The sequence below is a fragment of the Ambystoma mexicanum genome, chromosome 14 (assembly GCF_040938575.1).
Source record: "Ambystoma mexicanum isolate Mex_15411 chromosome 14, UKY_AmexF1_1, whole genome shotgun sequence".
NCBI lineage: Eukaryota > Metazoa > Chordata > Amphibia > Caudata > Ambystomatidae > Ambystoma > Ambystoma mexicanum.
Window position 1 is genome coordinate 515,082,664 of NC_090940.1, and position 24,378 is coordinate 515,107,041.

Sequence of the window (24,378 nt, forward strand, 5' to 3'; positions counted from 1 at the left end):
CCAACCCACAGCTGTCAATATAAAGTGCAAGAAGTCTGTGTTATCGGGTGTGATTGGGAAATCTGAGAATATGTCTTGCATGATTGACCGCAGGTGAACATATCTTAATGGAGGCTGAATTACTCTTATCTCAAGCTGCTGCAACACAAACAATTCTCTCTCTGGAAAATTGTCCTCTTAAGGAATCCCATGTTTGCTCCTGCTGATGTATACTGACAGTAAATACCTCAAGTCAAGGTTAGACCCCTATGTTAATAAGTGGGCTAAACGGAACCTTAACATCGTAGCATCTTAGGCCAGGACTTTATCATGCAGGTTCTTGGGTATCAGTATCCGGCAAGAGTTTAGAAGGCAAGGAATTAAAGGAAGTACACAGAGCCCTTTCAATTAAAAAAATGGCTTCATGTTGTAAACTGCATATTGAATGTTTGCAGGCAGATACTAGGCATTTACGTATGGCACCCCCATATCACCACTATCAGAAGATCTGGGAAACATGTCTGTACTAATGCATGATTGCTGCCCGGCACTGAATTACTCTTATCTCAAGCTGCTGCAACACAAACAATTCTCTCTCTAGAAAATTGTCCTCTTAAGGAATCCCATGTTTGCTCCTGCTGATGTATACTGACAGTAAATACCTCAAGTCAAGGTTAGACCCCTATGTTAATAAGTGGGCTAAACGGAACCTTAACATCGTAGCATTTTAGGCCAGGACTTTATCATGCAGGTTCTTGGGTATCAGTATCCGGCAAGAGTTTAGAAGGCAAGGAATTAAAGGAAGTACACAGAGCCCTTTCAATTAAAAAAATGGCTTCATGTTGTAAACTGCATATTGAATGTTTGCAGGCAGATACTAGGCATTTACGTATGGCACCCCCATATCACCACTATCAGAAGATCTGGGAAACATGTCTGTACTAATGCATGATTGCTGCCCGGCACAGATCAAACATGTACCAAGGAAAAGTTCCCAACATCTAGCTGCAACTTACAAAAAAGATGCTTCAAAGTCAAAACAAGAAATAATAAAGGTTGAGGTGGACAATTCCCCCATCCTCCACCTTCAAAAGAGAGCAGGACAGACTGTAGACCTATATTTAAATTGGATCATATAACAAACTTTTCATAGATATATCAATTGTCTGAACCATTAAATAGCTGACACAAAATAATACTAAATGAATAATCAGTCTTTGCTATTGCAATGTTTTCAAAAACAATGATATTCGTATTTAATCCGAATATTTTTGCATACATAGACATGTTATCGATGATTAATCATTTACATACATTGATACATGAAATCAGTTTTAAATACTGAAAACCAGAATGTACACAAAAAGAAAAAAGGGGGGGAGGTGAAGATAATAAACATAACATGCGTGTTCAAAAATAAATCAAACGAACAAAAGAACACATTCATGTAAACCCACAAACATTAAATGATTGTGAAATATCATAAATTCATCACATGGATTACATGATTGAAGAACTCTAGGTAAAAGAGTTGAAACTGTACCAAAGAGTGGGACTAAAGACCACTGTTTGCCAGCCCAACATACAGGTAAATCTAACTGCGGGTCTACGTCAATAGGACCTATACTATAGGCAATATAAGAAGTATAACAAATCCTAATACAATATCATATTATTACATACATGTATTGGACCACCAATATGAATATTGGGCGACTTCTTTATTAGGTAGATTGACGTTTTGGCTGATGTCTAAGATTTTGATGACCAAAGGATTCTTCAGGACCCAAAAACAATTTATTTTCGAGGACCCTGCATATAAACATAAACGGCTAATGAGTATGTATGTACCTAAATGGGAACACCACTAGATAGTGTACAAAAACCTGATGAAAATAATTGCAATTTCAAAGGAGAACCCAAAAGAGGGTTCAAGGGGCTAACCCTGCATAAAACGAGAAATTGGAGCCGAATCTGTGAGCAAACAAAAAACTAACCTTTGCACATAAAGGAGCCGGTCTGCAGCTTTACAAAAAGTTTCAAAAGACACCCAAAGGTAAGCGACTCCAACTACAATAAAATACAAAACAAATAACAAAAATTTCAAAAGATTAAAAAGAGGAATGGGAAAAGTTTTTCGTTCAAACAGACTGTAAGTCTGACTTCAAAATTCCGCAAGATAAATACATTGAGCTAAAAGTGGCCAAATACAAGAGCCAGATAGGCTTCAAAACAACAATAGGCCATAGATAGGAAGGCCTGGGTTTGCATGAAGTGTAAGAGATTATGCAGTCTTTGTTATGTGAACTAGGAACTAAAAAGGCTGAAAAGATTGTAATAATAAAATCAAAAATGATTAATGAAAGAGCCCTGCGCCCACCAGGAGAGTGAGTGATACAAATGAGTAATGTAAAGAAATACAGCTCACCCGCACCTGATTGGGAGTAGGTGAATAAGTCCAAAAAACTGGATAGTTGTCAAAAAAGTCCAGCAGTAGGATATTGTGTAAGCTGCCCTTTGTTCTAGCCCGACGGGGCACCCTTTGTCCACGTTAGAGAAAGGGGGGATTCAAAGATGTTTATGGGGCATGATATAATGAAATCATGCTTGTTGCAGATCGTAGAGCAATGTCCTCTGGGCTCAGATGTACCTCAGCAGCCAAGAGAAAGGGTGCTTGCAAAGCCAAAGAAAAAGCTAATAACAAATATTGCCAGTGGTAGGAACACGTAAAAGAAAAGCAGAAACCATAGGAAGAAATGGAGAAAGTACTAACAGGGGCATCATTGATAATACACGGTTTGACAGAAATAGAGTGGATGCAGAAGAAATTAATAAATAAATCAATCGGAAACCGGTGCTACAACAGCCACAGGATCATGATGTGAAATAAAGTCACGTACATACGTTAAAACGACATATATGGTGTGTGCCTGCTACGCTATTGAAGATAAAATAAAGGCCAAATGCGGGAAGGCGCTTACATCTTGAAAGCCAAATAAGTGTTGTTTTCTCGGTATATTCCACGGAAAGACGGAAAAGCAGCGGTGCCTCGCGGGCCGGTGAAAATGCCGTGAACGCGTCCCTAGCTGGCGTGTTGGTAATAGAAAACCTGAGGATAGCGAGCGTTGCTATAGCCCCACGTTCGTGTTGCTAATAGGTGGAACGTCAAATTGTGCATTGTGGCGCCGCCCAAACGCTTAGCAGAACCACTGTCCATGGGGTGATTGTCACGGCAAGTGATCCGCGGATGGAAAAAGAAAGAGAGTCTCCAGCAAGGTGTATGTGATAGAAATAGAATGGGGACTGATCCGGGCACGGAAGCATACATCCCATACTTCAGATCGTAATAAATACAAAAAAATAATAATATTTTGTAAACCTTGTAGCCAGGTGAGCCTCATGTTGTGAAAGAAGCGCAGACCCATATTTGGAGCACTGTAAAAACAGCGATAACCTGCCAGAATGTCATGCTGAAATAGCAAATGGAAGACGTAGTAATGAATGACAAACTGGCAAATCTGTTCTCAAACGCAAGCTGGAATAAATAACTATTTCCAGATGTCATACTAACCACTAACAGAGATAAAATCTAACCTCCTGCAAAGTGGTAGACTAGACCGTAATTGTGGCCCAGTTGATCAGTTGATGGGCACAATGTAAACCAATGCAGACAAATGGAAAAATGCAGTGAGCATGCAAAATTTTGCCCAAAGAGGAGGAGGAATGGATATATACAGGGGATAGTGGTATGAAAGCCACTAGATGGTATATTCATAGCGCTAGATGTATTTCATTTAGGCTGTCCTTCTCCGTGTTCAAATGGTAAATCCACCAGCCCTCCTTGTGGTCCAGGGTGCCACTTATATTAGAAGTGTTAGTGATCACCTCTAGGACCCACCAGAAGATATCATCATGTGTGTGTTGCTTCCTGACATAGTGTGTAACCATTGGTGCTGTTAATGTTTTGCACCTGATTTTTGATCTTTGTTCTACAATTCTCTTGTGGAGTGGTCTGCTGGTCTGTCCGACGTATCTTTTTCCACAAGGGCACTGAATACAGTATATAACATCGGGTGATTTACAGTTTGAAAAATGTTTAAACATCCAGTTTTTCTTTTTGGTCTCAAAACTCTGCATTTTTTTGGTGTACTTGCATACACTACAGGTGCCGCACAGATCAGCCTGCCCAGAAGCTGCCTGCATCTCCTATAAATCGCTCAGGTGTGAGTGTGGGGGTGTATGGTTAATTAAAAACATACAATAACAGGCATGAATTCAATTTTACTGATTACTACCCAACCTCCCATAGAGACAGGGAGTGGAGCGAATCATGATGTTTACTGCCCAATCTGATCCAGCCAGCATACAGTGTTCTGCTAGATGTTATAAGCACCAGTGTGATGTATCTTAAAGCACAAGTGTTTAATATAATATGGTGACCAGGCAAAATCAGTCCCCGTAACACATGTCTGGTCTGGAGTACCCACGGGGCACATGATTTGGCCTAGTTTATACTTGGCCCCAATACCTACCCAAATTTAACCCCTTTGCAGATTTGCTAAGTAAAATGTCATTAGCATATAGAGAAATTAGTGACTCTATACCATAAGCTGTAAAACCCATCCCCCCCATTTCATTCTTCACCCTTTAGGTCAATGTCTTCACTGCCATAGAGAGCAACAGTAGAAACAGTGGGCATCCTTGTCTCGTGCCTTTGAGCAGATCTCCGAGACCAGAAAGGAGATGGTGGTGGAAACAATGGAGTGATCAGCTAAGGATGGAGTGACAGTAGTATTAGTGGCTTTGAAAGAGGTGGCTGTGAGTAAAAGATCCAAACAGTAACCCCTGGTGTGGGTAGGTAGGTTATGGAGAGGAGGGAGTAGGGTTGTCACTAAGAAAAGATTGAAGTTCAGATTTCTGAGAAGTGGTCGAAGAAGGAAGGTTAAACTCACCTAAGCAAATGGGGTTATGTTTAGTGGGAAGAGAATCAAGGAGTTTCCCAAGGTTATCATAGAATGGGCAAGTGGGACCAGGAGGGCGATAGATGGGGATGATGAAAACCAAGTGAGGCGGAGCTATAGTAGAGATAAAAGAGGTAGGAGAGGACATAACATTGGAGATTTGTGAGGCATTGAGGCGGGAAGAGAGTAGGTGTCTGATGCTTCCACCTCTGCCAGTCAGATGTGGAGAGTGAATGATGTATAGTTTGGAGTCAAGTACGGCCACCGGAGTGGCAGTGTCAGATGGTTAAATCCAGGTTTCAGTGATAGCAACAGGGTCTAGGGGAGGAAAGCTGCAGTGAAAGTAGTCATTGATAAATAAAGTTTTGTTGCATACAGACTGAGCATTCCAGAGTGCAATGTCCCGTTGATGTGGTAAGTAGAGTAGAGAAGCTGGGTCTCAGAGGAGGAGAGGCGAGGTGGATAGGTGTTATGAGAGGTATGGGTAGTTCATCAGCTTTTTTGTTGGTAGTAGGAGGTGCAAGAGAGATGGAGTAGTCAGAGTTTCAAGATGTGAGTTTTATGATAGGGATTGGATACGAGCATGATTGGAGAAAGTGTAGGGAAAGGTGAGTAGGAAGCGCAACAGGAGCAACAGGAGCAGCAGGAGTGAATGCTTAATATGTGATTACCGCAGAGTGGAGAGACCACATTCTAATTAGCAAGCTAGGGGTACTCACATGTACAGCAGGGTGGAAGGCAATGCAAAGTTTATAGAGAAAGAGGCTTGTCAATGATCGGTCTTCACCCTTCACTATTCTGGCCTTAACTGTGACGCTTTTGGCTGAACACCCCTAGGGATTTCAGAAGTCATGTCACACCCTCTCATCACATGGTTGTTTAGTCCATCAGTGGTTGTTCTCTCTGATTTTGTCCCTTGTGTAGCTATGGTGAGGCGATTTCTACCTGGTTGGAACACCACCTTGACCTAGCCTGGTTTTCTGTCAATAATTGCATTTCAGATATCGTGGGACCATGGTCTAATAGCGTGCAGTGAAGCAAGGTCCCCTATAAACAAATAAAACAGTTTGTACATGAAGAAGTGTTATGTACCCCGGAGTAATATGTGTATTTTCCAGGGCTGGGTGCAGATTTCTCCAGATGGCGATGAGCCCATTCAATTTCATGGCTTGTCTTGTATTTTTGCTGCTTTAGAAGGACGTTGTGGCTTTTCATTTGAGCTCTCAATTGCAAAATCTAGGACAATATTAACATTCTCTTCCTACTATTCATATATCATCATTGTTGGCATGACACTTTTGGAGTAGTTCTGAATATAATTCCATCAGAGTTGGGGGGTGAATCCATTGACAATTTTCATATTACCGGGATCCAAACCCCCCCAAGCATTACCTATCAGCCCTCCCTGTCCAGTTAATGCTCATTAACTTAAATTGTACAGCCGTGTGGATTACCGTAATCACTGCCCTTTGCATTTAATGTAATGGATTCATAAAATGTCATGTGTCCCACCCGGGAGCAAATCTATTGCACTATTATACCCATAAGTGGGATTCCAACAACATTAATATTGCACACCCATCTCTCTAGCATATGTTATTCCATACCTCTAGTTAGCCCAGCTATGCAAACCCCATCACATTCCAGGAAATACACTTACACATACCAATTGCACATGGAATCTGGAAAAGCCGATACTTTGTGTTATGAACCAGATATAAATGTTGCAAACAATTCCCTGTGATACACCAATGCTCTCTATGATTGGAAAAACAAAATAAACATGATGGTGAGGGGGGGATAGCTGAGGGGCAACACGTTTATCTTGGAAGCAAGATAAGGCAGCGCAACACATAATAATAACTGAATTTCAACATACCATCCCCATCATCCATTTCCATAACTTTTGGATAGAAGTAAACTCAACCCTCTGCTTCCAGAACAAACATAACAATCCACCACATAGTGTGCCTCACACTTGGGTCACTCTCACATCAGATGCTTGCCAGTCTCACCCCTTTGAAGGACACCACTTCCCCAGTCGAGACATGCCACAGGAGAGCAGGTATGCCGCAGAAGGCAAGAAGCTGGAGGAGGGCGACAATGGGTCTGAGAAGCCCAGAGAGGTTCCATGTGATAATATTGGCGCAAAAATATTGCCATACAAATATTTCGCCATATTTCTGCGGCGATATTACCCCATGGCACCTGTGGGGGACACGCCCGCAACCCCCATATATTTTAAAAGGGAGCAGGGGACACCCCGCAACCCCCCCATCCATTTACCCCATAAATTATCCCCACCAAAAATATCGCCTATGGCCGTTCCCGACGACCATATGTACGGCGATATTTTTGGTGGGGATAATATTAGCTGATACCCCCAGAGAGGCAGACCCTGGGAATAGCCAACCAAAGAATCATAAGGCCTGGAGTGCTGCGACTCCCTCAAGGGCGGAACTAGAGAATAGCAACCAAAGACCTGGTCAGATAGGACAGTGAGCTAAGCATTTGCCCCTGATATCTGTTCTGAGCCTGCTGTGGCAGGTTCGAATGCCTGCTGGGTCAACTCAGCCTTTCATCCTTCTGTGGTCGATACATTGAGTACTACTCTGTGGGATGATAATGTCTTTTGTTATGTCAGCGCTCTGAGAACTCTGGGTGTGTAGCGCTATTTGAGAAATACATTATTATTATTATTATTAAACGGGTGACCCAAACCCAGAACGATAAGGCCCGGAAGAGAGGGCTAAGCTTATCCCGAGCTGAGAAATGTGTTAAGTTAAAACAATCCATTCTACCAACGCTGAGCAAACAAATCCCTTTGCACACAGAGGAAACTATGCGTGTTGCCAAATCAGAGCCAAAGTTGAAGAAAGATGCATACTTAGAGAAAGCAGAACTTCGTGAATTATACGGACTGTACGAGCCTCGTGAATTTTGTGAACTTTACGAGATGACAAGTACTATTGGATCTTTTAGCTATATCAGCAGGCTGGGACCAGAGGAGAAAAGAGAGATTCCTAAAACAGTATTGGACAGGGGTCAGGGACCAGCCACCTAACGCCTAATAGAGTGAGCTTAACTAATTTAGGCAAAATATTTGTATGACTTCCCGATGAGCACTGGTTTTGTTATTTTCTTTACTTTTTAGCTAACAGAACCTCGTCATCATGTAGTCTCTAGGGCTAGGAGAGGTATTTCTTTTCCTATAATAAAATAATTCTAAGTTGCATCATGTCTTCTGGTCTTTTTCCTCTATCTAGTTTACCACACATCTCATGCTAATGGCTCTGTATATTTAGCACAGACCCCAATCATTATCGTGTTTGCTCACTTGTAGGTGACTTCACCATATCCCTATCTTACCGTGCCTCGATCCATGAATTAATCCTCCCTGGCATCAGAAAGAGTGCAACCATTAATCCCTCTCATTCTGGGTGCCCAGAATCTTCCTACTACCTTTTGTTTTAATAAGGGGAAATAGGTAGATATGCACCTTTCACCTAGACTCTTTTCCTCCTGGATACAGGTCCAGTGCATCCAACTTGCAACATTTCTGTTCAGGGAGCTGATTCTCCTCCACAACAAAATGGGCAAGCTGTGCCATATTTAGAGAGAACAGACCTGTGACTCTATCTCCACACTAGATAAAGTTCTTCCTCACATTATACAAGTTTAGGTTACCAAATTGTATTAAAGCAATCCAACCCATCTAGTCCGTGTCTCCGGAAATTACATTTCCCATTCCCCTAGATCAGAACCCACTCGTGCCTTAAACACCCTGTTCGGTTACAGTGTGCTACCTAAACCAATCCAATAACGAGAGAAAAAAGCAAGAAAGAAGACAGATGGGAGAGCCATTCCTCTTTAATCCCACTAAATGTTCAGGGGTTGCTTTATGTAATACTCTTCAAACCACCCCTATTATATACAAGGTTCATACCATCATGTCAGTATAACTTGAGACTTGTTCTGACGTTGCATGGACTTAACCATTTTGCATGGACTTAACAAATTCGATGTTATGTCCATGCATAACCCTATACTCTTCTTTTGAGCCCTTATGAATTGTACCCTAGTATTCTCAATCCCTCTTAGAACTTTGCATTCTTGAAGCATAAAGACCATGGAATTTCTTCCTTTTTTGCATTTGTCAAACACCAGTCTTCCACAGCGTTCTTCAACCTGATATTGTCTGTCCCTGTTTGCTCATTATGAGTCTGCTCCATGCATTTGTGGAGCCTCTGGGTGTTCCTTGCAATAAGAAACTCCTTTCGGCAGACTCCATCACAGAGTTTAGGTTGCTAAAAAAGTGTTTATCCTAAAATGTTTTGTGTAAATTGGCCAGGAGGAAGCATTGCACAAGGCACAGACCAGGCATGCAGTGACTTCTTCACAACTTAGAGCTCACTTTCTGGACAGCTATAGTTAAGTGTGAGGAATCAGGAATGAAACTCGGACACAAGTTAGCCACATTTTTGGTTAAAGACTGTTATTGAAAATAAAAAGGGGTTAGGAAAATGCCTCTCTGACCCTACTCTAAGAGGAACTTCCCTACCTAAACCAAAAAGTAAGGATTTGTTGGTGTCAGAATGTCCGAAATGAAAACTGTCCTGTGTTCAAAGTTCTATTCTGACCTTCACACTAAAACTAAACTCGAAGGTGAAACGGGAAATATCCTTTACTTTGAAATGTTTGGGAAAGTATTCATAAAAAGAAGAAACACTGGCATTCAACATAAACGTACTTCAAAGATATAGGTCCTTGCTCCAGAGGAGTGATCCCTTCCCCTGCATTCTTTTTGGTCCTCAGAAGATTCACTTTCTACAGTTCCTTGTGCCTTTCTTGGCTCACAACAATATTTCGGTTCGATTTTGTCCTCCCATGTATTCCTCATTTTATGATAATCATCCTTCCAGCTTCAGCTGCTTTGGAATTTATTTTCGACAGGGGGCAGTGTGTACGATCTCGTCGGTGTCCCTTGAGGGCCTCCATTCGACTGTCGACGTCATCATCAGTATAAGTAGCGCACTCAGCGCCAGTAGGCTTCAGTTCTGTTTTTCCGAGCTAATGCTTTGAAGAATTACGACACGCTTCTGTTCTTCTGTGAACTTAAATAGTTATTTTTGTTTTTTCGAAAATGTCTCCCTATCGGCTCCATCAACACGTAAGACGGGCTTCAAGAAGTGCCAAGACTGTGGATCCAAGATGTCACTCACCAACCCCTTCGACATATGTCTGTGGTGTCTTGGTACCGGTCACCGTACCTCCGCCTGTGGCTCCTGTCAGGTGATGACCGAAAAGGCTCTCAGGGAGCGTAAAGGTAAATTGGCAGTGGGGAGGTTGCCTTCGAAGTCCCCTTCTTCTTGACGTAAAACATCTAAATGGTCTTGATCGATAAGTCGATTACGCTGTTCTTTGTCGTCTTCTTTGAAGAAGGCCAAGAAACTGCGTCATAGGTCTCCTTCCACCTCCAGTGATTCCTCGGTTGAGGTAATCAATTGTCCAACTAAATCAGACTCCCCAGAAAAATGGGATGCGTTTCGTAATGAAATTTGGCTTCGACCTCCTCAAAGGTCAAGCAGAAAGCCCATGCTCCTGTCGAACTGCAAAAAGATGACAAAGAAAAGTCAAAGAAATCTTCTAAACCAAGCCTTAAGCCGGTTCTGCATCGAGAAAGATCTCGATCTGACGAGAAATTGTTGAGGGCTTCAACAAGTCAGGAGTCCAGTCCATAGAGGGTTCCTTTGAAGAAGCATAAGAAGTTGACAACGTCCACTCCTTCACTGACACCATCAGAGTCAGAGCCGTCGACACCAATATCTAAGTAGATGCCGACAAAGGCGACCCCCGACTTCGAAGTCATTGTCGACGATTACTTTGCGATTGGTGCCAAAGCGGTCCTTCATTTGGTCCATGATTAGAACAAAATGGAATTTGTACTCCCACCACCAAATTATTACTGCTTTGGGAGTCTATCATAAGATGAGGATTACGTTGGAGGACACAATCCATTTGAAGAACAAGTTACGTACCCCTGGTAACGTTCTTTCGATTGGATGTTCCTCCCACATATTCCTCATTGCCCGTCCCAGCCTACCCCGCCGTACAATTTATGTGTTCCTACACTTTACGCTTTCTTGGAGCCTACGAGGGGGAAAACGGTACTGAAGCTGGCTGCGCTACTTAAACTGATGATAACATTGACACTCGAACGGAGTCCGTCAACGGACATCGACTCGACGAGACAGCACACAGCGCCCCCTGTCAACATTTTCTTTCGAAGCACCTGAAGCTGGAAGGATAATTATCATAAAATGAGGAATACGTGGGTAGAACATCCAATCGAAAGAACGTTAGTAGAGGTAAGTAACTTGTTCATCTGACGTTCACCTTCAACAGTTCGTTGTGCCTTTCCTTAGCCAAAACATCGTCTTGACTTTTCAATTCTATCTCTCTTAAAAATCTGGTTCATACAATCCTTTCCTAGTCCTGATGTTCCTTCGCAGGTCCTCTTAAACAAACCCAGTTCTTTACTCTTTTTAAACAACACAGTTCTGGTTGCCTGGTATACTTTCCTTTCAGGTCTACTTATTGTTCTACTTATTGTTCACACTCTTGTGATGGTTGCCTGGTATAGTCTCCTGCTCGGAATTCTTAGGTTCACACTCTTGTGATGGTTGCCTGGTGTACTTTCCTGGTGTACTCTCCTGCTAGGACTTCTAAGTTTAACATTTTTATTCCAATATGTCAATATACAAACATCATTAATAATCATAAAAATACAAGCCTAAATGATCTTGGCAAATAATTAACAGTGTATATAATAACTAATTCTGCTAATGAAAGAAATCGAGAAGAAAGTAAAACAGAAAGGGAGGAGAAAGAAAGTCAGAAACCGAAAAAGGACAGAGAACCAGAAAGCAATTGGTCAGCCAATGTAATCATCAATCCAAAATCAATAAATGACAATTATAAAATGTTAAGAAATAATTAATACAGCAAGAGCATTGTCCAGTTTCAGAGACACCACATTTTGTACAAAAAATTTGAATTCAACCGTAGACCTCCAGGATCCTGTTCCAAATGTCCCAGAATTTCTCAATATCATCCGCATTCTTGTAAATTGCTTTCCCATAGGTTGAAATAGTCAAAAGCTCATCCACCAATTCATCGATGTTAAAGGAGCTGTTTGACTTCCATGATCTCAATATCATCCTCTTAGCAACCATACTGGCACGGAGTAGCCAAGTCGCCTGTCCAAAAGAGATGTCATCAATCACTGATATGTCCCCCAGAATCAATAAGGTGGCTGAGAGGGGAATCGTACAACTCAAAACCAGTCCTAACCTCTCACATACGCACTCCCAGAATTTCTTTGTTTTAGGACAAAATCATATCAGATGGCTGAGGGATCCTCTAGCACCCTTGCACTTCCAACAGAGTTAATTGTCCATGAGTTGTCTCTTAAATAACCTAACCAGTGTCCAGTAGGACCTAAAGAGCAGTTTCGTTTGTGCTGCTCTAAGACCCCAATCCAGACTCACCAACCGAGTATTCTCACAGCAGCGCTGCCAACAGATACAATCAATTTCTTCTCCTAACTCATCCGCACAGATTACTGGCAGCCTCAAGTCTTCTTTCCTGAATGATTTTAGATATCCGTACATCGTAGCAGCCGGATGCGTAGCACTCCCACACAACTGTAACATAGACCAGGCAAAATTTTGATCCAGCAAATCAGGCCTACCAAGGCAAGCAATGACAATGACCTTCAGTTTTCTGTATTCTGCAAATGAACAACCGGCCATATCATGAGTTGGACTCAGCTGTGCGTACGGGATCCAATTTCTTCCATTGTTAGATAATGGACGTATTTTATTCCCACCCAGAACCACTCTGCCGAAAAGAAAACCTTCCCTTGACTTTTCAAGGCATCCATGTGCATGTAGGGGTCTCCATTCATGCGTTTTGAGATGTCACACCAGCAATCTTGTAGAAAACTGGTCAAAGGATTTGCTCCCTTCGATTTATTTTTCTTTGATGTTAGCAATGCTTTGGGTTCCAACTGGGATATAGCGCCACATTCCCACATCACACACTGCAAATATTCGTCATTCGATTCAAGCAATTTACAGAGATGTCAGGTTGAAAACGAAAGTTGGTACTCAATGAAGTTAGGGAAGTTCATCCCACCTTTTTTCAATGGGAGTTGTAGTTTCCAGATAGTGAGTCTTGAAGGTTTTCGGTTCCAAATCAACTTTTGCACAAGTTTATCTATTTCTCTGACAAAATGACCAGGAACCTTGATAGGCAACACAGATAGAAGATAGTTCACTCGAGGAGCCAGGTTCATTTTTATGCAGTTAATTTTCCCCCATGTGGACAGATGTAAGAGCCCCCACCTCTCCAGGTCAGACTGTAATTTTGGGAGGAGCATTCCAAAGTTCATTGCTGACAATTTCACCACCTCTGCACCAATCCAGATGCCCAAATATTTGATTCGATCACTGCACCATCTGAATTGGAAATGAGCACACGCATTATGTTGATTATTGAGTGGTAAAATTTTGGACTTACCCGAGTTAATTTTATAGCCCGATACAGCTGAGAATTTTTGAATGTCTTGCATCAAGTGGGGTATGCCATTAACCGGATCTTGGAGGGCGACCAACAGATCGTCGGCATACAACCAAAGCAAATTTTCACTGTCGCTACCAATTATGGGCTTAAGATTCACATCCGCTCTCAGACACAATGCCAACGGTTCCATAGACAGGATAAACAACAGCGGAGAAGAGAGGACAACCCTGCCTCGTGCCCCTGTGGGGTGTAAATGCATCAGAAATGAGACCGTTGGTGAGCACACTAGCTGATGGGCATCTGTACAGAAGCTGTACCCATTGTTGATATTTTTGACCGAATTGCATTCTCTTCAGGCAAGAGAACAAGAAGGCCCACTCCACCCGATCAAATGCCTTCTCTGCGTCTAAAGAAATGACAGCAGTGGCTACTCGTTGTCTGTGACCATTTTCAATTGACAGCAGTAGACGGCGCATATTATCAGCCACAGCCCTACCTGTAACAAATCCGACTTGGTTTTTGTGAATTAGAGTTGTAATTACTGGTTCCAGTCGCATTGCCAGCATTTTTGCAAGAATTTTACAATCGCAATTAATCAGGCTAATCGGCCTGTATTTTTCACACCTTGTGGGACACTTGTCTTTTTTCGTTAGAACAGTTAATAATGCATGTCGCATTGTTTCAGGCAACAATCCTGAATCAAAGGCATCCTTGTAGACATTACATAAGAGTTGTATAGCCGACTCTGGTAGGATCCTGTAAAACACGCTTGGAAGGCCATCCATATCCAGCGATTTACCCCTTGTAAGTTTTGAAATAGCCAATTTTATATCTTCGACCATAAATTCTTCTTCAAGACTTGCCGATTGATCGTCTGAGAGTTGGGGTACATCATAAGAGTTAAGATAATTTACAATATCCGTATCATCACAACTCAGGTCTGATTCATAAAGCTTTGTTTAAAAGTCACAAAACAATTTGTTTATTTCTTTCTGCTTAGTCTCCATTCCACTGTTTTGATTTTCAATTGCTGAAATGAAACTATCACCTTCCGCCACTTTCAGTCTGTATGCCAGCAACTTCCCAGCTTTTTCACCGTTTTCAAAATAGTTTATTTTTTGTCTGAAAAGGGCATAGTCCACTTGGCTTGATATTATTTTATTTAGTTCAAACTTGGCCCTCCTCAGATCATTCTTAGTACCTTCATCTTTGCTGATTTAAAATAATATGTCCAGTCTTTTTGCCTCATTGGAGATCCTCTGGATTTCCTTTGCCCTAATTTTTCTTTGCTTACCGGTCCTATCAATCAGAAGACCAAGGGCAAAGCACTTCAGTGCCTCCCATCCTGAAGAGATTTTCACATCATCAGTCCTGTTAATCTGGATAAAGTTCTCAATGTCATCTTTGATTTCCTCCCGGATATGTTCATTGTTAAGAATGTTAGAGTTCATCCTCCATCTTGGTGACTTTATTAAAGTGTGTTGTAAAGAGAGGTTCAGAGACACAGGAGCATGATCCGACAGAGCAATAAGCCCAATTTTAGAATCACAACAACTGGATGTCACCTGTCCTGAGGTTAAAATAAAGTCAATGCATGAGTATGTATCATGACACTTCGTGTAGTCCCTTTCACACGGGTGTTCCAGTTGACATATATCAGCGAGGTTGAACTCCTTTATTCGATCATCCAATGATCTCTTGCTTTTTTGGGGGTTTCTTGAGCAGTCCCCATTTGAGCGATCCAGAGCAGGATCTAGCACCAGGTTGAAATCACCAGCCAGTAAAATTGAATCCACTTCATAGCTTTGAAGCAGAGCCGCTAGTTCATGAAAGAAAACTGGCTCATCTAGATTTGGTGCATACACATTACATATAAGCAATTTTGAATCCTGGACTTTGAGCAAGACATAGATGACTCTCCCTTCTCTATCCGATTTGCTGGAGAGGATAGATATTGGCAGATTTTTCTTGATCAATAGTGAAACTCCCCTTTTGCTGGACGTGTAAGTTGAAAAAAAAGTTTCACCAACCCAACCTCGCTTTAGTTTCTCTGACTCAAGATCAGTAAGGTGTGTCTCTTGGAGGAGGGCAATATCACAAGAATTTGCTCGTAAGTAAGACAACACTTTAGTTCTCTTAGTGACAGTCTTAAGTCCATTTACGTTCCACAAGACGATGCTGAGATGACTCACAATTTTAGTATTCATGTTAAGAAATCTATTAGGTTCTCTGAAATATATTTTCTGGTTATTCAAGAGCAGTAAAGCAAGTTGAAATAATAGAAAGAGTAAAAGAAAAAGTAAAAGAAAAATGCGGTAGCCCATGTCCCGACAGGACAAAAGGCAACCAGATAAATTCGTTGTAGGCCACAAATAGATGACACGCTGGAAAGATACAGCAACAAGTCAGCACTTTTGAAAAGAAATCCCAAAGTAACTCTTAGAGAGTAAAAATGCAATAGACCTTAAATCTCCCACCACCACCCTGTAAGTATATAACCTTAATGACAAACGAAGCACTTAAAACCAAATAATTTTCACTGTTCACCACAGGCAAACGCCCAATTATATATGACATTACCCCTAATCAAATAATCGCAAGAGCAACAAAGACACACTAACAGCTATGAGTATATAGAACCAAACAGAAAATACAACGCCATAATAGCCAAAGAGAGACTATACTAGACCTCTCCAACATGCATTGTAACTGTATAAAATTTAATAAATACCTATTCACATAAAGTGATCCTCCAATCAAAGGTTAAAGCTTAGAAAACATCAATGAGCGTAACAAGCCTAAATAAAATGCCTATCGTTAATCCCCCAACCAAGGTTCGGCTTCTTTGCTCACTAAATCTCATGCACACTAACTGCAAGCCAATTAATGGCACACATCAAGAGACATTGTTTGTTTGCATCAGAGTTCAAATATTAGTAATGTAAAAAGGAGAACAATCCCACTTTGTGAATACATTACCAGGTAACGCTGCACAGTGTTATATAAAACAAAGTACTCTTCAGATCAGAACACAATCGCATGAGAAACAGACACTACCATTGAATTACCATACAGCATTGCATTGCTGGAAAGTGCGCCAAATATCCGCCAAATAAAACTATGCATGTTTAATATCAGCAGCCTAACGACACACCCTCATTTTTAGCTAACTACAACGCATCATCCATCTTGCACTATTGGTCATCCCCCTCATGAAATAGCACTTTCCTGTACACATATAGCTAGCATAAGAGCTATACGTCTCCCAATAAATATTATAGCCTTGAAGAACACCCGTACATAAGCATACATTACATAAGTCGTGGCGATAATATTCGGAAAGCTAGAGGTCGCAAACTTGTGCTCTGTAGGAATGGATTAACCATCATTCATGATTAAGTAAGACTTTGCCAATGACACATTAGATCATTATTAATAGAGATGGTGAACATGTGGTAGATAGTCCAGTTACCCTGCCATTGCAGCAGAGCGAGCTTGCCTCACAGAGAAAAACAACTTGACCACCTGCTGAAAAATGATATAGAAATGCACCTGGACAGCACATATTCACATAGTACCCACACACCAGAGCTGATAGGCCACTAGTAGCACTTGCGCACTTATCATAAGCACATACACCAATAATTATGGCAAACACTGCATACGTTTTTGTAGAACAGGCTGGAATACAATTAGTCATAAAGTGTATAATACATCCCCCATAAAGTAAAGGAGCCCAGGACCTAACACAAGTGTTGCCAGACTATCTCGAAGACATTTCCCCAGAGTGCACCACTTATTCACATGTTATCTTTCCGAGTAGGCCAGGTGTTCTCAATGCACAATCCAGCCACACATGCATCTGACATATCTAATATGATAGGTATATATATGTTGAAATTTACCTTGCGTAATTCACAGGTAGAAAAACTCCATGAGAACAGACAGCATCCATGAAACTCCATGCATTATCATAAAGTCATGAATTAATCATTGAGGAACAAAATATGACCCAGTACACAGGACAGCTTATGGTACTCACAATGTAACTACTAAGGGGGCAGTTTAGGTTCCATTAAAAAAAGCACATGCCACACAACACAGCCCGGGGTGATTGCAATAAGGTAAGGAGTCACTGGAATGCAACAAAGCAGCACCTGAATAGTGAGTCACGGCCCCCAACACATATCTCCAGGACGATTACAAAATACAGCATAATAATAGCCCGAAACACGACTTTTACAATTCAGTTGGAAGCATAGGGGAAATGAAACGAAAGGCTGAGCGGACATGTCAATGGCAACGCTCGTCACTCACCGATCTCTCGTTCCTCACAACAGGCTGAGACATCTTACTCAGAGAGGTGGGCCAAAGACTGTCCGCCTTGGGAGATGACCGCAACACGGGTGTCCGATTTGACAGATACTCGCCATAACGAAGGCACTGAAATGATCATTGGCCCCTCTAGCCACTCCTACCATGCACCGCAAGACGAAACAACCGCCGTAAAAGACCCGTATGCCCTGCAGGCCTTTCATAAATGAAGTGCATCCAGTCTTCTCCGCGTATTCACACACATACGTATAAGCAAACAGAGACGTCCACTCACGCAAGGAAACGTCCAAGGGTGCTTTACTCTAAAGTATTTACGATCATACGGAAACTGAAAATAAACATTCAAATGCACGCGCACCACGCCAGTTTAACGGTACAAGTGAAATAAGCATTTTATATAAACAAATGTTATACCAAGTAAAGCAAATAAAGCAAATAACTGTTAGTTATACTAAAAAAGATAACATAAATGCAAAAGCATGAAAATCCAAAACAATAACAGGCAAAGCAAAGCGAACTCTATTGAGATAAAGGTTTCTTGGATGGAAAGTGTCCAAGCCAAACATATGCTTGTTCAGGGTTTTCAGTTATCTTCACTCCATCTGGTAGGAAAAGTTTTAGAGTTGCAGGCTTCATCAAGGTAGTTTTAAGACCGCGCTCCCTAGCCAGGCGCTTGGCTTCATTGAATGCCTTCCTTTTAAGTGCAACATCCTTTGGGAAATCGGGGTAAATATGAAATGTTTCCCTTGCCATGTCAGAGAATCATGTTGCCTCGCCATGTATAACACCTTTTCCTTCATAGATGTTCGTGCACATTTTACAATAATTTGTCTGGGCTTCCCCTCCTTGAGTTTGCCAGCTTTAAAAGTTAAATCCAGATCATTTGGTTGAATACCACAACCAGGCAAACTTCCTTGCCGCACATCAATCATCAAGGCAGATAGAAGTTGTTCTGGTTTCTCAGGAATGCCAATCAGGCGAGCATTGTTGCTCCTAGTCTGTATTTCCAAATTCATATTTGTTAATTGTAGCCTTGACATGGTCTCCTGTAATTCTAGGACTTCTTAGGTTCACACTCTTGTGATGGTTTCCCAGTGTACTCACCTGCCAGGACTTCTTAGGTTCATGCTCTTGTGATGGTTGCCTGGGGGACTCTCCTGCTAGGGCTTCTTTTATTCACATGGGCTTCTAGCCCTATTTCATAGTCGCATGCACACTTTGGTTACAAATATATCTTCTGGATATATATTCCAGTCTTGGGTTTTCCTTTGTTTGCATAATTTGCATTTTTCCTCTTCTAAGGGCTTTATTTGCAATGTGTTCTCCTTTTTTTTAAACAAAGTTTTATTTCGGCAACTCGGTCATAAAAGCATAGAACAATACAAACATTAAAATAATCTAAAACCACAGCAATAAAACAACACTGTGATTACAGAAAATAAAAAAAACAATGTGTAAACTTCTCAATGCTACACATATATATAAATGAGCTCAGTCTAAATGGCAGCCATTAAGCAACATTACAAAGACAGCAGGAGGGTCCTCCTAGCCAAAACCTGACTTCAAAATGACAGCAGCGACCAGCTCACATGCAGGTTTTCTACCCATGGTCAGAATCGGAACTAGCATTCTGGCCTGAACGTCTTCAAAAACTGGCCAAAAAAGAATGAAATGCAAATTGTCTTCCTCTGCATCACATCCAAATGGACACCCTGTCCCCTCTGTAGCCCCAGACCATTGAAACAGGGTGGTACTAACAGGAAGGCAATTATATCTTGCTCTTGTAAGACAAATTCTTTCAGATGGATTATTTTCCCACAACATGTCATTTTGGATGATGTCAGATGAAATAATTACCAGATTTCTGTTGGGCCCCTTCTGAATTTCCATGACTTCTCGGTCAACTCTAGATGTCAATGGCAATTGACACTTAAGATGTGTTGCTATCGCCCGAGTAATGGGCGTAGGACTTTTTAAATAGTGTTCAGCATCCAGTTTTTACAACAGTTTATTTACATGAAGTAACCAGGTCACAGCCCGGAAACCCCCTTACCCAACAAGTGTGTGATTAGGGATTGTATTACCCCAGCTCTGGGATTAGTCCGTGATCTGAGCCAGTGCAGAGCAGGTTCCAACACCATTTCATCCCCCAGACAGAAACGCATGCCCAGCTCGATGTGGGTGCCATAGTGGGGGGCTCATTGTGGGAGACAGAGGATTACTTTTTAAAAAGAGTTCTCGAGCATTTGCAAAATCACCGAGACCCAATAGCGTGACTCCATATTTGGTCACTGATTTTGCTTTAATGACATGAACTGTCATTATCGGGTCAAATGGCTTTGCACTCGAGATCGACATGAATCAACATGAATCTCCTTAGCCCCCCCAAGAGCTTGTGTCATCCCCCAGATTTCAGATCAGATGTTAAACATATCCCAAGATAATCAAAAGTCCCTTGGAATTACTACCCCATTTGTCAATGTCGGGGCCATTTTGGGGCTTTTCCTGGAGAGGTGACAGGCCATAAAAGCCGAATTGGCGGCATTAAGTTTTAGGTCCAAAGAGGTCATAAAATCTGTATGTGCCTTGACAAGTTCTTACAAAGGCCTTGCCGTACAAACAATCAGGACCGTGTCATCGGCATATGACAAGACCAGGTATAAAAGACCATTCATTCTTGGGACGTCCAAGGTCACCCGCACCAATTTGTCTTGGAGCCAATTAATATACAAGGAAAACAAGACGGGGCAAATACACATGCCTGCCATACCCCTGTACTGACTTTAAAGTAAGATGTAAAATGACCAGAGGGTACACTTCTCACACAGGCCTGGGTATTCCTATGCAAAAGGACAAGCAAATCTATTATCGCACCTGCGGCAACCCTATGACCTGAGCACAGCCCACAGTTTGTCCCTAATAACCTTATCGAAAAGCCTTATATATTGCTTCGTGCTTTAAATAGAGTGAGTTAGCCAGAATCAGATAGAGACTTATTATTTGCTCATTAATGACCAGACCTGGGCGAAAGCCCACTTGTATCTCCTCAAGGATGTTATTGGTATCCAGCGAAGCTTCAATTTTTTACAACAACACTCTTCCAAACACTTTGAACAAGGAATCGAGGAGAGAAATCGGTCTGTAGGAAGCTGTGGAATCTCTCAGGTCCTTCTTATAGATCAGATACAAAATAGCCTTCGCCCTAGAGGCCGGCAATTGTGCATTCTTGAACATAACATTAAAACTGCCAGGTAGAACTGGGTCCCATAACGGTACATTTTCCAAAATAAATCTGCAGGAGTGCTGTCAGAGCCCATGGAGCGACCACGTTTCTGCTGATTGATTGCATCTATGACTTCCAAAAGAGAGATACCAGATGCTTATCTTCTCTGGATTGAAATGGTTCAGAACTTAATCGTGTGTCTAAGAAGCCAGAAATCTCAACACCATTTCCTGCCACATAGGGTTTATAAAGGTCTGAGAAATGAGAAGCCCAGTTTCCATCTGCAACATTTGTTTCAAGCCTGTTACTCAGCCTTTTATATTTAGGGCCCAGAGACACTAAATCCCCAAGGCATATCATTAGTCTTAGCAGCCACGTCTAGGTCGTCCCAAACTGCTCTCTCGAAGTCTCTTTTTCACTTAGTCAAGATCTGTTTATACTTAGCTCTGGCTTTCCTTATAAGATTTCTGTTCATATCTTTCCTTTTTAGCATATCAATCAGAAACAAGTTTGCTTTCTTGCACACTTTATAAAACCAACAAGCCTGTTGTGTAGGGGCCATTTGGTAGCCGCTTTCTGGCAATCTTCATTTATCCTCCTGCATAAATGATCAAACTCATCTAAATTGCCAGAAGCTGGATAGAGATCATCTAATTCATCTATGAATTTAATAAGGATTAGTTGGATATTATTATAAATGTTTTGCAGCAGCTTGTCTTTGTTCTCTGGTTTTGATCTAATCGTCCGTCTTGTACCCTACAAGACATTCAGGCCAAGATGAGGACCAAACCTTTTTCCTGCCCCAGAGATGTTCACAAGCTCTAAAACTAGTGGGTGGTGATCACCTAACACATTATATAATATTCAAAAATCCTTAATCCTGTTCTAGGACTGGATTGAGACACAGCAAGTCAATTGTGGAGCTTCCGTGGGAGCCTCTGAAGGTCAATTTCCCTGGTGTATTTTGCCTGTAGTGCGACCATTAGTTGATCTCGTGCCCCATTGATACAACCAAGCAGTTAATCTAAGCCCATCCTCACACATTCTGGCGTTAATGAACTCTGGCTCAGGAATTCCCATCAACCGCTCCTCTGTATTATCCAGAAGATCCACATTTTTTTTTATTTATTACAATTTATTACAAACATTTTAAATTAAAACAAATAGAATGTTTAACATCAATCAAGATAAATGCATCCATAAGTGTCCTCAGCACGACAATCTCTTTTTTAATTTTTAATTGTTCCAAATAGCGTGCCAACGCAAATGTTAACTTGTTATTGGATCCTTCTGACATTGCGCACCACCATTCCTCACTTCCCCAAGATGTTTTTTTTTGCAATTTCAGATCCAAGATATCTTGTTCTTTCGGATTGCAAGTCCGGGCAGTGCCGGACTGTGTGTTTCAACGTTTCTTCTGATTGGGTACAAAATCTGCAACTGCTGTCATTGTCAAGACTTCTTTTTCTTAGATTTTGTATTTCCTTCGTTTGGAAGAGGTTTAATCGCAACTTCATAAATGCTGTTCTAATTTGTTATCTAGGGACTTTTTCGAGATATTTAGGTAGCTCGTTGTACGCCTTGGCTTCTGGTGCCGCCAACTGCATACATCTCTGTTGCCCTCTTTGGACCGTGGTTTTGATCCAATCGTGTTCCCACAATTCTTTCTTTACTGCATTGAGATTTTGCTGTAGCACTTCTTTAGTGGTGTTTAGTTGTGCCAAAATTGTCTCACTGTTTTTCTCCCTTAAGCCTAACAGAGTTTCACTTTTGTCTGTAGAGCCAGAGTTCAGGATCTGGAATTGTGGGAGGTTGTCCGTGCCAATCACTTTTCCTGACAAGGACAGTGTGTTCCAGGTAATTCTCACGTTAATTGAAGTGAGACCAAGCTCATATCTAATACAGTTTTCAGGGGTTCCAGGAGGGAGTTGCATAGTTTTTTGCCAAAAGATGTGTTCACATGAAGCCCACGTTGTAAGCAACTGGTTCACGTTGATCTTTGGAGCAGTAGTTTGTGCTTCACTCAAAGAGTTGCCGATGTCAGCTATGAATAGGTTGAACAATATTGCACCCACTGGGCAGCCTTGTTTCACACCTCGGAATGTTTTTATTGGGGTTGATGAGGTTCCATTTTGGTCAATGCGTATCTTGGTCTCAGTATTTGAGTAAAGTTCCTTAATTGCCATGATTATCCCTTTGGGCAGTTTTGTTCTTTCATCTTTCTGCTTAGAAGATCTTGCTCTTGGTCGATCCCATCGAAGGCGTAAGCCAAGTCTACAAATGCTAGATAGACTTTTGTTTTTTATCTGATTGCTTCCATCTTGATTAGGTTAAGCATGAGTAGGTTTAGCTCACAGCCGATGCCTTACAGAAACCCTGTCTTTCTAGGGTCAAAGGATCCAGACTCTTTCATCCAAGCTGTTAAACGATGTTGCAATTTTGTGGCAAAGATCTTTCCTATCACATCTTAAAGCGCTATCGGCCTATAATTTTTAGGGTCTGGTCTTAATCCCTTTTTAAATATAGGTACTATGACCACACTTTTCCACGATGTTGGTATTGTGCGCTCCTTCAGTATTAACTGGAACAGTTTATCACAGAAGGCGGCCCATTCGTTGGGATTTTGCTTTAACATGTAATTTGTTAAGCCATGGGGGCAGGAGGCTCTAGAAGCGCTAATTTGTCTGATATTTTCCATTATATCTTTCTTTGAGATCTCTATATTCCAGGAGTCCGTGAATTCACGCTTTTGTTCTGATGTTAAGCCTTGTTTGTCAAACAGACTGGTATAGTGTTTGATCCACTGATCCTCTGTCACCATGTTACATATCAGGGCTTGCTGACAGGCCTCTGCACCATTTATTATTGACAAAAAGTCTCTTGATGTTTTTCTAGCCATGCTCTCCAGCATCTTTTCTGCATCCCTTTGTTCCATGATCATCTTGTGAGACTTTAACCAGTTGTTATATTTCATTTTGATTCTCATTTTTTCTCTAAGGCGATCTTCACAGTTGGTTTGTGTAATTGCTCTGATACTTTTTCGTAATTCCCTTTTCTTGGCTGCTATATCTGGATCAAAAGGGTGTAGAGATTTAAATCTTGGTTTTCCAGTCTAATGTCTCAATTCTTTATATTGTTGTAGTATAGAGGTGTATTCCACTTGGTCTCTTCCATCTTTACTCATCTTGTTATTTAACTCGTTTGTGATATTGTTGATTTTTGTGTTGTTTAATCTCGATATCAATTCTTTTCCAAATTTTACATTAAAATCCCCTTCCAGAAGCACCATGTATG